The following is a 15,409-nucleotide window of genomic DNA, read 5'->3' on the forward strand; positions in this document are numbered from 1 at the left end:
TCCTTGGGATATAGTATGTTTCCAGGAATTTATTCATTTCCTCTCAATATTCTAGTTTCTGTGTATGAGGTGTTTAGAATAGTCTCTGAAAATCCTTTGTATTTCTGTGGGATCAGTTGTAATACTTTTGTGCTTCTGATTGTGCTTGTATGGATCCTCTCTCTTTTTTCTTTGTTAATCTAGCTAGTGCTCTATGGATCTTTACCCTTTCAAAGAACCCACTTTTGGTTTCCTTGCTTCTTTGTATGAATTTTTGGGTCTTTTTTGTTCAGTTCTGCTTTGATTTTGGTATTTCTTTGCTACTGCTAGTTTTGGGGTTAGTTCTTGTTTTTCTAGTTCCTCTAAGTGTGATGTGAGATTATTAATTTGAGATCTTTATAACTTTTTAAGATAAGCACTTAGTTCTATAAGCTTTCTTCTTAACACTGCATCCGTTGCATCCCAGATATGTTGGTATGTTGTTTCTAAGTTTACATTTATTTAAAATACTTTTTAAATTTTATTGTTTCTCCAAAAGTCATTTAATGGCAAGTTGTTTAATTTTCATGTAGTTGTGTGGTTTTTATTTATTTATTTATTTATTTATTTTATTGCATTTTAGGTTTTGGGGTACAAGTGAAGAACATGCAAGATTGTTGCATAAGTACACACATGGCAGTGTGATTTGCTGCCTTCTTTCCCCTCACCTATATCTGTCATTTCTCCCCATGCTATCTCTCCCCACCTCCCCACCCCCCATCTCTCCCCCATTTCCCCCCAATGGACCTCAGTGTGTAATGCTCCCCTCCCTGTGTTCATGTGTTCTCATTGTTCAACACCCACCTATGAGTGAGAACATGTGGTGTTTGATTTTCTGCTCTTGTGTCAGTTTGCTCAGAATGATGGTTTCCAGGTTCATCCATGTCCCTACAAAGGGCACGAACTCATTGTTTTTGATGGCTGCATAATACTCCATGGTGTATATGTACCACATTTTCCCTGTCCAGTCTATCATCGATGGACATTTGGGTTGGTTCCAGGTCTTTGCTATTGCAAACAGTGCTGCAATGAACATTCGTGTGCATGTGTCCTCGTAGTAGAATGATTTATAATCCTTTGGCTATATACCCAGTAATGGGATTGCTGACAAGGGGCTGATATCCAGAATTTACAAAGAACTAAAACAAATCTACAAGAAAAAAACAAGCCCATTTAAAAGTGGGCGAAGGTTATGAACAGATACTTTACAAAAGAAGACATACAGGAGGCCAACAAACATATGAAAAAGTGCTCATCATCACTGGTCATTATTTGTGTGGTTTTGAGAGAGCTTCTCTTATTCATTTCTATTTTTATTCTATTGCAGTTCAAGACTATGGTTGGTATTATGTCAATGTTTTTGAATGTATTGAAACTTGCTTTATGACCAAGCATGTGCTTGATCTTGGAGTATGGCTCATGTGCAGAGGAAAAGAATGAATATTCTGTGGCTGAGGGGTGGAGTATTCTGTAGGTGTCTATTAGGTCCAATTGGTTAGCTGACAAATTTAAATCCAAGATTTTTCTGGTTTTCCACCTCAATGATCTTATTCAATGCTGTCAGTGGGATGTTGAAGTCTCCCACTGTTACTGTGTGGCTAAGTCTTTTTGTAGGTCAAAAAGTACTTGTATGAATCTGGGTGTTCCAATGTTGAGTGCATATATATTTAGTTAAGAATTCTTAGTGAATTATATGGTTTATCATTATGTAATGCCATTTTTACTGTTGTTGGTTTAAGAACTGTTTTACCTGACATAATAATGGTGATTTCTTCTTTTTGTTTGTTTGTTTTTCATTTGTATGGTAAATCTTTCTCCAATCCTTTACTTTGGGTCTGTGGGTGTTGTTACATGTGAGATGGGTCTCGTCTGGACAGCAAATGAATGAGTCTTGTTTTTGTACTCAATTTGCTTTTGTTTGTAAAGTCTTCGAATGTATGAAAATGTTAATTTCCATGCAGTCAAATGTAAATGGTTTTTAAATTTGCATTCTTTTATCTTTCAGAAATTCTACGTAAAAATATCCAATATCTCTGTCTCTCTCATGTAGTGGGCTCCACACACTTCTTTCAGCCAGCTGGACTGTGCTGGCATTCTCCTCCCTGGGATCTGGGATCTCCTCCCTGGGATCTTCCCTTGTTTATTTTTTTTCAATGTTTGTTTTTAATTGTAGATCTAGACTTTGCCAAAATTTTACAACACTCATGTCAAGTAAACCATTTACTTTTGTTTATAAAGTCTTAGGATATATGGAAATGTTAATTTTCACACAGTCAAATGTAAATGGTTTTTAAATTGACGGTCTTTTGTTTTAAGAAATTCTACATTAAAATATCCAAAAACAATTCATATGTATTTTTTAGTCCTTATAATTATTAAAATATTTAACATTTTAATATATCCTTTTTCTTAATTCTATCTTCACTGATACTAGTTCTGTAGAATGATAATAGATAAGAAGCAGAAAATTTTCTATGGTCACAAAGAAATACGAAGCTACAAGTTAGCCTCATTTTTGAAAAAACTTTAGGATTTCTTAGAGCACTTAGCTTGCTAATGTACATTATTTACTTTACGTGAGGAAGCAGAGGAAAGACGCAACTAGAGTCGTTTAATGAACACATTCTTTTTTTACTTTCCTGAGCACATATTAAGATGTGATTCCTTGGAGCTTGCTTTGGGAAACATGTGCTGATACATCTAACATGTTATAGTTAGAGGACAAGGTGAGCCTCTAACTTCATTTTTTCTCCTAATTCATTCATCAATTGTTTGAGCATGAGAGCATCACTTGTTCAGTAATCATTGATTTCCTTATTGGTTTGTGAATTTGAACTATTTTCTTTTTTTAGCCTAAGTCAAGAGTGATGGAACAGGACAAATAGAAGACAAGGTAGAGAAGCAGTAGACTCGCATCCCAGTGAAGGCAATTACACTTCCAAGTAGTATGCTAATAACACAAACTGTGTTCAATAGTCAAACAGTAAAACAGCAGACGGCCTTTAATTAAAGCTTCACATCACTCTTTTCAATGGCCTTCTCTTCACATGAACAGCTGCTTCACAGCACCCACAGAAGAAAAACGTTTCCATTTGAAACTTTCTTGAACAAAATGTAGAATTTCAACCAATGGCAGTTCTAAAAATGTTGGCTCTTCTATGTGATTCATATGTCCTGCATGACATATTACATTTTATTTATTTTGGAAGCTCTCGAGTATGTTATTTGTGTCTATTTCTGATTGAGTGCCTTATATCTGTAAGACTTAAAACTATCATTCTGTGTAAAGTTCTTAGATTAGAGGTAAAATATAAATATTAGTTTAAATATAAAGATCATCACTTTAGAATGAATGACGTAGTGAAGGAAAAGGGCATTACATGATGACTACACAATCAGGGAGTTTGATAGTTTGCTTGCTATCAATTACTTTGTGCAGTTAACATCTGTCTGAAGTAGCCACCTGTTTAAACAGCCTAGTCATCAAGAATCTTTAATTGAATTTTCCAAACATTTCAGATGGACACACCAGTCGTGTAGAGGAAATCTTCTGTATAAATTGTGAGACATTTTACCTGTTAATGGATTCTCAGGACTTTTATCTTCACTTGTCTGAAACAAAAAATGAGAGGTAGTAGGATAAGTGACCGAATCCTTGCTACTCATCAAATGAAGTCACTTTTCACTTATGTTCCCATGTAGCACATAATGCCTCGTTAGGATGCGGGACCAAGAGTGGTGTTGTGCTGGTAAATATGCTAGAGCAATTTATAACCTCTGTACGTCCTCTGCATATCAATAGCAAGAAAGTAAATAAGTGTACTTAAATATGGGCAAAGAATCTGAATAGACAGTTATCAAAAGAACACATACAAATGGCCAACAGGTATCTGAAAATACTTTCAACATCACAATCATCAGGAAAATGCAAATTAAAGCTGTAATGAGATATCACCTCACACCTGTTAGGGTGGCTATTAACAAAAAGACAGAATCCTTGAGTACTGTTGGTGGGAATGTAAATTAGTATAGCCATTCTGGAAAACAGTATGGAGTTTCTTCAAAAAATGAAAAATGGAACTACCATATGACCCAGCAATCCAGCTGCTAGGTATATACTCAAAGGAATTGAAATCTGCATGTTGAAGAGGTATCTTCACTCCCAAATTCATTACAGTATCATTCACAATAGCCAGTATATTGGAATCACCCCAGGGTTCATCAGTGGGTGAATGAATAAATAAAATGTGGTAATATACACAATGGAATAATATAGCCTTTAAAGAGAAGGAAATTTTATCATTTGTAACAACATGGATAAATTTAGAAGATATTATTCTAAGTGAAATAAGCCAAGCACAGAACAACACATATGTTGTGATCTCACTTATAAATGCAATCTAAAAAAGGTGAAATTTATAGAAGTAGAGAGTAGAATGGTGGTTACCAGAGGCTGGGGGCTGGGGAATCAGGAGGTGCTGCTCAAAGCATACAAAATTTTAGTTAGGACGAATACATTTTTGAGATCTATTGCACAGAATAGTGACTGTAACTAATAATAATGTTATTTCAACATTGCTAAAAGAGTAAATTTTAAATGTTCTCACCACAAAAATGATGTGTGTCAAGTAATGAATTTGTCAGTTAGCTTGATTTAGCCATTCAACATGAATACATATATCAAAAAGTCACATATTTCACAAATATATACAATTATTATTTGTCATTTTAAACAAAGACTTATAACTGGGCCAGATAAAGAAGTTTAGTGTAACATATAATGTGAAAAGCCCAAGAGGTGAGGATAAATGAAGCATCAAAACCAGTTTAGGAAATGCTTTTATTGTGCACTAAGATGAGGAATAACAGTAACTTATAGCATAATGATTAAGACCATGAGCTTCAGAGCCAATTCTGCACCTCAGTGGCTGTGTGACCTTGGGAAAATTACCTAACCTCTCTGCGTCTTTGTAAAATGGAAATAAGAGAATATATCATATTTATGCTATATATGTATATATATTTATACATACTATATTATGTATTTATATTATATATGTGTATATATTTATATATACACACACACATATACTCACTTAACAATTGTGCCTTAAATAGATAAGATCATCTGAATGTAGTAAATTATTATAAAGTCCAATTTCCAGTGTATAATAAGCACCATGAATATGTTAGTTATTCTGATTATGGGAGATAAAAGTTTTCCATATGGCAGTTAAAGTGTCCCCTCCCTACTCACCCACAGAATTTGCACACAGTTAAAAAATATACAGTGTACCTCAGCCAGCCTCCCACCCGACTTACCTTAGTTGGGCACAATCTCTTTTGAAACCATGTATCATCTCCTACCTAACTCCAACCAACTTTCCAATCTATCTGAGTATAATAGGACATGTTTTGCAATCCTGGGGCTACCTCCATGCATTGCGATAACTCTTTTCCCATGGCTATATTTGTTAATTAAAATTTCCTCATGGGCATGGATAAACAGTTTCTGGTGAAATAAACAAAAATAACACATGCAGACTGAGGATAGACTCTAGTTCTTAATTTCCTTAAAAAATTCATGCAGGATTTCAATGCTTCACAAGTCAGATAAGCCACTTGCGTTCTGTCTGCATGCACTAGAGCTTTGATCTTTTCTGCTGGTAGATAAAGTAAGACTCTGTATAACACTCTGTCAAAGGCCTTCTGGCTGTTTGTTGAAGGCCGTGTTTCTTAGCAGATGGTAAAAACACCAATTAGGGGTTCTCAGGAGAGCAATAGGCCTATCCAAAAGGTGCAGAGGTAACTGCTAAAAAGAATTAAGGCTAAGGTGGCCATGAAGTGCAGATGAGGAGAATTGGCCTGGGAATTCAGTGATCAGGCTCTGGATCCTGACCTTAACTTGCCCTAAACTCTGAAGCCCTCTGCAATGGACTGAATGTTTGTATCCTCTCAAAACTCATATGTTGAAATACCAATCCCCAGCATGATGGTATTAGGAAGTTGGGCCTTTGGGTGGTGAGTAGGTCATAAGGGTGTATGAATGGGATTAGTGCTCCTATTCATAAAAGATCCCTGGTGCCCTCTGCCATGAGAGGACACAGCAGCAAGGAAGTCCCGACCGTAAGGCCAGAAGTGGGCCCTCCCTAGATGCAGAATCTGCTGACACTTAGATCTTGAACTTCTCAGCCTCCAGAACTGTGAGAAATCCATTTCTGTTGTTTATCATCCACCCAGGTTTTGGTATTTTGTTAGAACATCCTCATTTATTTTTTTCTGCATGGTTTTCTATCTCTGAGCTCCATGATTGTGTGCGGACTTCTTAGATTTGAATCTCTTGGATATTATTATTAATTTATCATAGATAATTTCTGCAGGTTGACTGCCGGACACAATTCCTGGTCCTTTTATCAGAAACATAGAGGAGGAGAGAGCAAAGCCATCTCTTCCCCCAGCTCACGCTTAAGAGCCAAGACTAGTAATGGTTAACCTCTTATTTTTCACTGACTGCAAGTCACATTTGCATATGGAGGCAAGAGGAAATGGGATTATCCTTAGGCCAGACAGCACCAAGTCTGGAGCTTGCCTGAAACGTGGTTATGGGAGAAAGGGGTAGATGCCTGAGTTTAAACAGAGTTCAGTCAGAGATGGGGGATTGCATGTATACAATCCTAGTTTAATACAAGATGGTGATGGGATAGGACCAGGGGTATACCTTCAGTTTTCTGTGAATTATTTCCATCCACACAACCATCTGATAATAATTTTTGTTGTAAGTTTGAATCTAGTTGCGCCATCCGTGAAGGCTCCTTACCAACCTTCTTTTAATGGGAGAACAATGAATGCTTTGCTGAAATCCAAGTATACCACATCTGCTGCCTGGATTCATCCTCAAGGTGTAGTAACTCAGAGCCTAGTCCTTGGATCTCTTCTTCTTTCTAGTTAATTCAGTTCCTTGAAGATGCTATCCAGACTTACAGCTTTAGATGCTGCGTTTGTGTTGAAGCCAAAATTTATAATCTAGCACCGACTTGTCTCTAAACTCTATTCCAAACTCATTTCCAACACTTCAACTTAGATTTTATTAAGCCACTAAAGACAGCATGTCTGAAACTGGGCTCATCGGATCTCTCTGTTATAACCTGACCCTTCTCTAGTCTTTCTCATCCTTGTAGAGGAAATTTCATTTCTGCCAGTGGCTCAGAGTGAAGATCTTGAAGATATCATTGACTTTGTTTTTTCTCTCACACCCCCCAGATCAAATCCATCAGCAAATCACGTTGACTGTGCCTTAAAAAATATGTCTGCAATTGTACTATGTTCTACCACCTCTATGGCTACCATCCTTAGTCCCAGCCACCAGAGCCTGGGTTATAGCAATTGATTTTCAAGAGGTTTTCTTGCTTTCTCTTTAACTCTGATTTTGTCTTTTTTCATAAAAGCAGACAGAGGACACTGTATATGTCAGGTTAGATCATCCATGTGTTCAGACCCTCCAAGAGTAAATGCTAATGTCTATACATTGACCTACAATGTTCTTCATGATCTCTGCCTTCATTTCCCACTATTCTTCCATGCCTTCTATTCACTTTAGCCTGCATTGCTCTCCTTATTGTTCCTTGGACACATTCCTACCCCAGGACCTTTGCACAAGCTGTTTCAACCACCTATAATACTTCTCCCCACTGCCCCCAAGTTTCTGCTTGGCTTCTAATGTCTTTTAGTTGTTTTCTAAAATGTCATCTTCCCAGCTACCCCATTTAAAATGCTGCTCCTTCCAAGCTTCATATTCTCTTCTTCTGCCTAATTTTTCTCCTTAGCATTTATTACTTCCTAACTTCTTACACTTATTTATCTTATGTAATGTGTGTCTCCCTTATTAGATGTAAACTTCATAAAGGTTAAGATGATCATTTTTGTTTTATTCACCACTATATGCAGAGAACCTTGACTCATATTAAGTTCTCAACAAGTCTGCTAAATGACTGCTGAGTGGATGAATTGATCAGGTTGAATAAATAAATATGAATGTATTAGTCCTAGGCAGGTAAATTGAATCAGGATATCTGTCATGGAGAATGGGTATATGTATTTTTTTTTTTTTGAGACAGAGTTTCATTCTTTTTGCCCAGGCTGGAGTGCAATGGCACAATCTCGGTTCATCGCAACCTATGCCTCCTAGGTTCAAGTGATTCTCCTACCTCAGCCTCCCAAGTAGCTGAGACTACAGGCATGTGCCACGAGGCCCAGCTAATTTTGTGATTTTAGTAGAGACGGTGTTTCTCCATGTTGGTCAGGCTGGTCTCAAATTCCTGACCTCATGTGATCTGCCCGCCTTGGCCTCCCAAAGTGCTGGGGCATATGTAATTTTAAAAAGCTTCCTAGGTGATGAGATAGTGTTGTCTGGATAGATCTAAGGTATTCTCTGACTAACAGTAACTATTTATTTGTCCCCATTAGCCTGTGTCCCTATTTCACACAGATATGGCATAGGCTATTTGTAGCTCTTATTATATTAACAATTCTGGGCAAAAGCCTGTGATTTAACAAAAAAAAGGAAGAGTTCTGACCAAAGTAAGTAAATTAAAGAAAGTAGAAAACCTTCCTTTATTTTCACTGATAACAGTTCTTGCCATGTCAATAGATTACCAAGCTGAAAGCATTTTTAATATCTCAATGGAATTAGTTCTGTAATCACTCTCACCAACATACACCTAGAATATCCTGAGGCTATGAGTTTCAATAATATTTTTCAGAACACAGTTGTTCATTTCTTTGCTCGAGGAGGCCAAAATATTGATTCATTTCAGCAGACTTGAACATTCTCATTTGTCCTGCAGTTTTGACTCATGCAGTTCAGATGTGTGCACACACACACATGCACACACACACATGCATGCACACGCACACATGCATGCACACGCACACATGCACACATACATGTGTGCACACACAACCTTTACACTGGGGCTTTTTATCCCTAGATAAATTATCATTTATAGTTATAGTTTAATGCTAGGTTACAAAAAGAGGGAATATCAGATATGCCTTTTTCCTTCCTTTAACTCTGGTTAGTTCCGGCTCTGTTTTCTTCCATGTTGTTTTTTCTCAGCCCTTACTAAGTTAGACCTTTTACTATGTAAAACATTCTGTCATAAGGGCTCCCCTTTCATGAACTGTTCCACATGTGGCTTCTCACCCATGCCTTTTCTTTTGAAGAAGCAGTGCCTACTGTTTCTGATAAAGCAGTGTTGCAAAGACAAAGAACCCAAGTATTAAATTTCCCCTTTCCTCAGTCCTTCCCTCAGTTTATCTGAAACTTACAAGTTCCTTCAGGAAAAAAAAGATAATAAGTTTGTCTCCATTTCTTTCTATGGAGACCCTATTTGGATCCTGGGTCCGAGAGAGAGGCTTGCTGAATTTCCACATCTCTTTCTCGGCTACAGAGGAAGAGAAATCAGGAAAAGAAGAAACTCAATCCAGAAGCAAAGCACATCTACAGACTGCACCCCCCAAATCTTTCTTCTTTGGCAATTGTCGGGTCAGCTCTTCACCTATCTCTGGAAAAAGACAGGGGCGCGTCGTTGTTCTGCCAAGAGCACGTGCCTTTTTTTGACTTCATAATATCTTGAGATGTATTAGAAGAAGCTCTGAAGTCGCTGCTTGTTTGATGCAGATAGGGAGGCATGGGTCAATATTGTGGCATTTCATCTCACTTCTCTCTCCCAGTTTTATTTGCATTTCTCCAGGATTTGCTTTTCTCTCTCCCAGGGAAGTGATGGTGGACAGCTAGTTTAGCCTGTGGATGGGCAGCTAGTGGGAAACTCTAGCCTCAGTGATTTTCTGCTTCTGGGTTAGCAGAGAGGGACCTAGTGGCACAAGATGGCACATATGCTACAGGGGAAACTCTCATATTGGGGCTCCTCTTTGTTCCTTGCACAACATCCAACAATGGGTGTGAGGTTGGGAAGTGTGTGTGTGTGTGTGTGTGTGTGTGTGTGTGTGTATAGAAAGGGTTCAGGCTCAGAAACTCTCATCTCCTAATTCCCACACTCAGCAGTCCCTTCCCTATATTCTCTTTCTAGAGAAAGGAACATTTGAGGTCTCCCATCAGCATCTACCTAGGCTCAAAGACAGAGCTGCCTCACTTTCTCAGAAATTTTAAAAGAGTAAGTTTTGAGGAAGCAAGGATACTTTGATTCCGGCAAATTTTATCTGGTTGTCTGGTTGATTGGTTCAGATTTCTCCATTGTCTAAAACAATAACTACTTTAACACTTCCTTTATTCTTGTGTGTGTGTGTGTGTGTGTGTGTGTGTGTGATGGAGTCTTGCACTGTTGCCAGGGCTGGAGTGCAATGGTGCAAATCGGCTTACTGCAACCTCCGCCTTCCAGGTTCACGTGATTCTCCTGCCTCAGCCTCCCGAGTGGCTGAGATTATAGATACATACCATGACACCCGGCTAATCTTTTATATCTTTAGCAGAGATGGAGTTTCACTATGTTGGCCAGACTGGTCTCGAACTCCTAATCTTGTGATCTGCCTGTCTTGGCCTTTCCAAAAGCTGGGATTACAGGTCTGAGCCACCATGCCAGGCCAACATTTTGTTAAAGGAATGGACCAGAGGAATATGAACTAGAGTCATCCTCTTGGATATTTGGGACACTGTACGAGGATGATTTCTGGCTATTGCTTGGTACAGAGCATAGAAAAGTTAACCTGCTTGTTGAAGTTCTCTGTTTTTTTTTTTTTTTTTTTTTTTTTTTTTTTTTTAACAAGATGGTGGTGATGATGAATTGATTTGTTAACATGAAACTTTGAAATTATAGTGCTTTTTACAGACTTCATGTATCTATATTGTCTCCCCAGAGACAAAGAAACAGAATTGACTGTACCTCTAGGCAAATGATGCTATTATATTCCCATTCCAGAAGCGTGCACTTCCGATGGTGCACTGTTCATCACTTGGTAGATGTTCTTATGGTAAATCACTAAAATGAAGAAAGGGCTGGGAGAGGGAACTCTGGCAGATTGTTAAGAATTCTGCGATGTTTTTGCATTCCACTGAACTTATGATTCAGAATTTGAACAAGAAGCTGATTTATTAATTATGATATACAGGACAAACTGTCAGACTTTAGCATTGGAAACCATTGTTTTAGATATCATTGTATAATTTTAACAGAGCTAAAGATTTAAAAACTGATTTATTAGATGATCTTTTGCTATTTGTAGTGGTGCAAGCTATTCTTGCCATCTGTCAAACATGTTGAATATGAATAGGTTGAATAAATACCTAGTTACTGTCTAATAAAAATAGAATTTAAACATATACTATTATTGGTTAAAAGCCAGTGTATTCTTTTCATAATCATCAGCTACTAATGGATGAACAATATATACAGTTTCAGAAGTACAGAGAAGTATTATAAATATCAAGTGTTTATAAGCAGTTGACCTGCATGCATACACATTTATCAACTAGAAGTTAAGTAAGAATAAATTATACTTGTGTTTTTGTTCTGTTTGGTTTTCAGTCTGTCTTGGGATAGAATTAGCCTTCAATACAAAAAGGCTGTTTATGGTATTTCACCTTTTTTCCCCTTATCAGGGAAAAATTTAACTATGGAAATGGAAATAAGCCACTAATGTTTAAAAAAATATGAGTTTTAGCTTTGAAAGAACTTTTAAACTTAATATTTTATTTAATCCTATAATAACTATATGACATAGAGTAGGTCTTATTATCTTTACTTATTATAAAAATAACTGAATTATTTCAGATTAGGTTAATATCAAAATCATTCCTCAACCTTCCCAGAAAAACAGGGATGAATTTCAGCATTTGTGACTCAATGCTTTTATGTTCCATTCCTGTTATTGTTTTTCTTATTTTACCATTGGGCTATTTATATCTTAGTGTGGGATGACCTAGGAAAATATTTTCCTAAGGTTTTTGGTATTGCAATTAACATCAAAGTGTTTGAGTGAAGTTTCATTGCCAGAATTCCCCAAATGACCAAGAAGTTCTATTCAGATTTTTCTAACCAGAAACAAACATGTTTACCGTTTTTCCATGTCCATATATCAAGACATTTTCAGTTTCAGGCTGGACTAGTACACAAAAGGACTTAAAAACCACAAATGAAAATCTGCCACCCTTTATAGCACTAGAGTTTTCAGATAAAATTTCTATAAAATGGTAGCTTTTATCTTAATGAATGTTAGACTGTTCTAATCATTTGGAGTCACATCACTATTTATCTTGTGCTAACAGAAGATTCAATTCAGATACTTTTTTTTTCAGGGTAGACCAGAAATTGTTAACAGTGGTTTCAACCTTTAAGGGGAAGGAGATTATTTCTTTCTTTTTGTACTATTTAAACATATACATGTATTACTTTTTAAAAAGTTTAAAAATCTGCAATACTCATGTAAAGAAGTGAAAAATGCTTTGGGAGGCTGAGGTGGGTGGATCACTTGAGGCCAGGAGTTTGAAACCAGCGTGGCCAACATGGTGAAACCCCATCCCTACTAGATATATGTATATGTAAATTAGCTGGGCATGGTGCTGCATGCCTGTAATCCCAGCTACTCGGGAGGCTTGAGGCATGAGAATCACTTGAACCTGGGAGGTGGAGGTTGCAGTGAGCCGGGATCGCGCCCCTGCACTCTACTGAGCTACTGAGTGAGACTCTGTCTCCAAAAAAAAAAAAATAAATAAAAAAAATAAAAAAAAATCCAAAAAACTAAAAAAACACAAAACAAAACAAAAAAGAAGTAAAAAATGAGAATTGTAAATTCATCATCAGGAGATTAAAGAATATATTGTGATGAGAGATCTTCCAGCCAGCCTATATCTACTAGTTCAGACTAGTCTGAGAATTAAGAATTAGAGCTGCTGGGCCATCACCAAGGATCCAATTTTCTGAGTAATCAGCTTGGGAAGAAAGTAAAAATGAAGGGGTGCTCATGGTGAAAGTGATGAGGAAAATCAGCACTTTTGCATACAAAAGAATATATGTCAGAGATTTCAAAAGTTAAAATCACAACTAACAAGAATATCCTTAATAATTTATTCCCTCAATAAATCACTTTGTTCTTGTGAAAAGAACTGCTGCAATGCATTTTCTTTTCAAATCTATGTCTCTATTTCCTTTTGGATGAATATTTTAACTCTGTTTGCCCTTACTGCCCTAGTTTTCTAAATGCACATTTGGATCATTGTTCAATGGCAAAAGTCATATTACAAAGTGTTCCAAGTCTGTGGTCAGGTTAAGCAACACAATTCCTGGGAACTGGAGTTGCCCTTTAATCCCTCAAATTAGGGAGGAAAGGCAGTGCTTACCCTCACATGAGAAAATGCCAAAGTTATGATGTAGAAATAATATTCAGGCACTTACTGAAGGCTTTATCAAATGGAAATTTTGTAAAAGCTATATACATGTAATAATGTTAGTTGAGTTTACCTCTGTACCAGGCCCTGTGCTAAGTGCTTGTATTAGTCACGGTTCTCTAGAAAAACAGAACCAGGAGGATATGCATTTATCTATCTACCTAAATATCTATGTGTTAGGTATATAGATATGTAGGGATTAATTAAGAGGAATTGGCTCAAGAGATTATGGAAGCTGAGGAATCCCACTACTTGCTGTCAGCAAGATAGAGCCCGAAGAAAGCCAGTGGTGTAGTTCCAATCCAAGTTGAAAGGTCTGGAAAATAGGGGAGCCAATGTGTAACTGCCATCTGAGACTGAAGGCCTGAGAATAAGTAGCCCTGATGTCCAAGGGCAGGAGAAGATGGATGCACCAGCTGAAGAAGAGAGAATGAATTCATCCCTCATCCAGCTTAGCAGCTAACTGGGCATCCCTTAACCCAGACAAGTTGACACATAATGTTAGCCATCAGAGTGCATTGGCTGCATTGTTTCCTTTCATCTTTACAAGCAATGTGATGAGAAGTTTTAATTTTCCTTATTTTACAGATTTGTTGAGAATCCCAGAGGAATAGTAACTTCTTTTAAGGTCACATAATTAGCAAATGACCAAGCTCCAGGGTCTTAAACTACATAAAGACCCAAGCAAAAACATTTTAATTTCTACCAAAGTTAACCATGCCCTTCCGCTTCTTCCTACATCCTTTCTCTATCATTCCTGTATTCTCTCAAGCAAACTCCTTACTGTTTCTACATCTTTATTTTTTAGAGGACAAAACTCTCCAATTTCTCTTGTCTTTTCTCTTGTATTTTCTGACTATCTTTTAGCTCAATATTCTGAGAGTTTAAAAATTATGTTCACTAATTATATTCGATATTTCTGCTGAGTTATTAAAATGTAACTAACCAAACTTAATCTTTTAGACGTATGGCAGACAGACTCTAGGTTGATCATCCCATGATACTGCCTCCTGCTGTTCACGCCCCTGTGTGGGCAGGACCTATCATTTGCTTCAAAACAGCAGATGGAAGCCACTTCTATGATTATATTATGTTATGTAATATTCCATCTTGCTGGTTGACTTGCTCTACAAACTTTCCTTACTGGCTTAATGAAGTAAGTGGTCATGTTGCAGAAGCTGTTTTTGGAAGGAACTGCGGAGAAACTTAGTAACAATGAGCAACGTGTAGCTAATGAAAACAGGCTCTAGTAAATGGAAGGTAGCCTTAGTCAACTCAGCAAAAAGTCAGAGCTCTCAGTCCTACAAACGAAAGGAAATTAATTTTGCAACAACCTCAGTAAACCCAAAAGTGGACTCTCCCCCAATTTCTTTCTTTATTTAGGCCTAGTCTCACTCTGTCACCCAGGCTGGAGTGCAGTGGTACAATCTCAGCTCACTGGAACCTCTGCCTCTGGGGTTCAAGCAATTCTCCTGCCTCAGCCTCACAAGTAGCTGGGATTACAGGTGCATGCCACCATGTCCAGCTAAATTTTTGTATTTTTCGTAGAGACGAGGTTTCACCATGGCTAGGCTGATCTTAAACTCATAACCTCAAGTGATCCTCCTGCCTTGGCCTCCCCAATTTAGACTCCTGATGAATATGTGGCCCAGTCAACACTTAAATTGCAACCTTGTAAAACCCTGTAACAGAAGGGGTAGTTGAGCTGTGGCCAGACTCCCAATGTGCAGGAACCATTAATCAACAAATGAGTATTGTTATAAGCTGCTAAGTTCATAGTAATTTGTTATGCAATGATGGATAACTAATACAAGAAGGTTTTGACCTTTTTTTCATAGTATCCTGTTCATGTTTTGTGACTCACCTTTTAAAAGCATATATATTTCAGTATTTCTTAAAATTTTTCTTCTTTTTCCTGAATTATCTCTATTTCCTCCAGTGTCAGCTTTTTTATTTATGTTATTTATTTTCTTTACTGCTGTTGGTTCAATA

Source organism: Saimiri boliviensis, chromosome 4 (genome assembly GCF_048565385.1).
Source record: "Saimiri boliviensis isolate mSaiBol1 chromosome 4, mSaiBol1.pri, whole genome shotgun sequence".
Classification (NCBI taxonomy): domain Eukaryota; kingdom Metazoa; phylum Chordata; class Mammalia; order Primates; family Cebidae; genus Saimiri; species Saimiri boliviensis.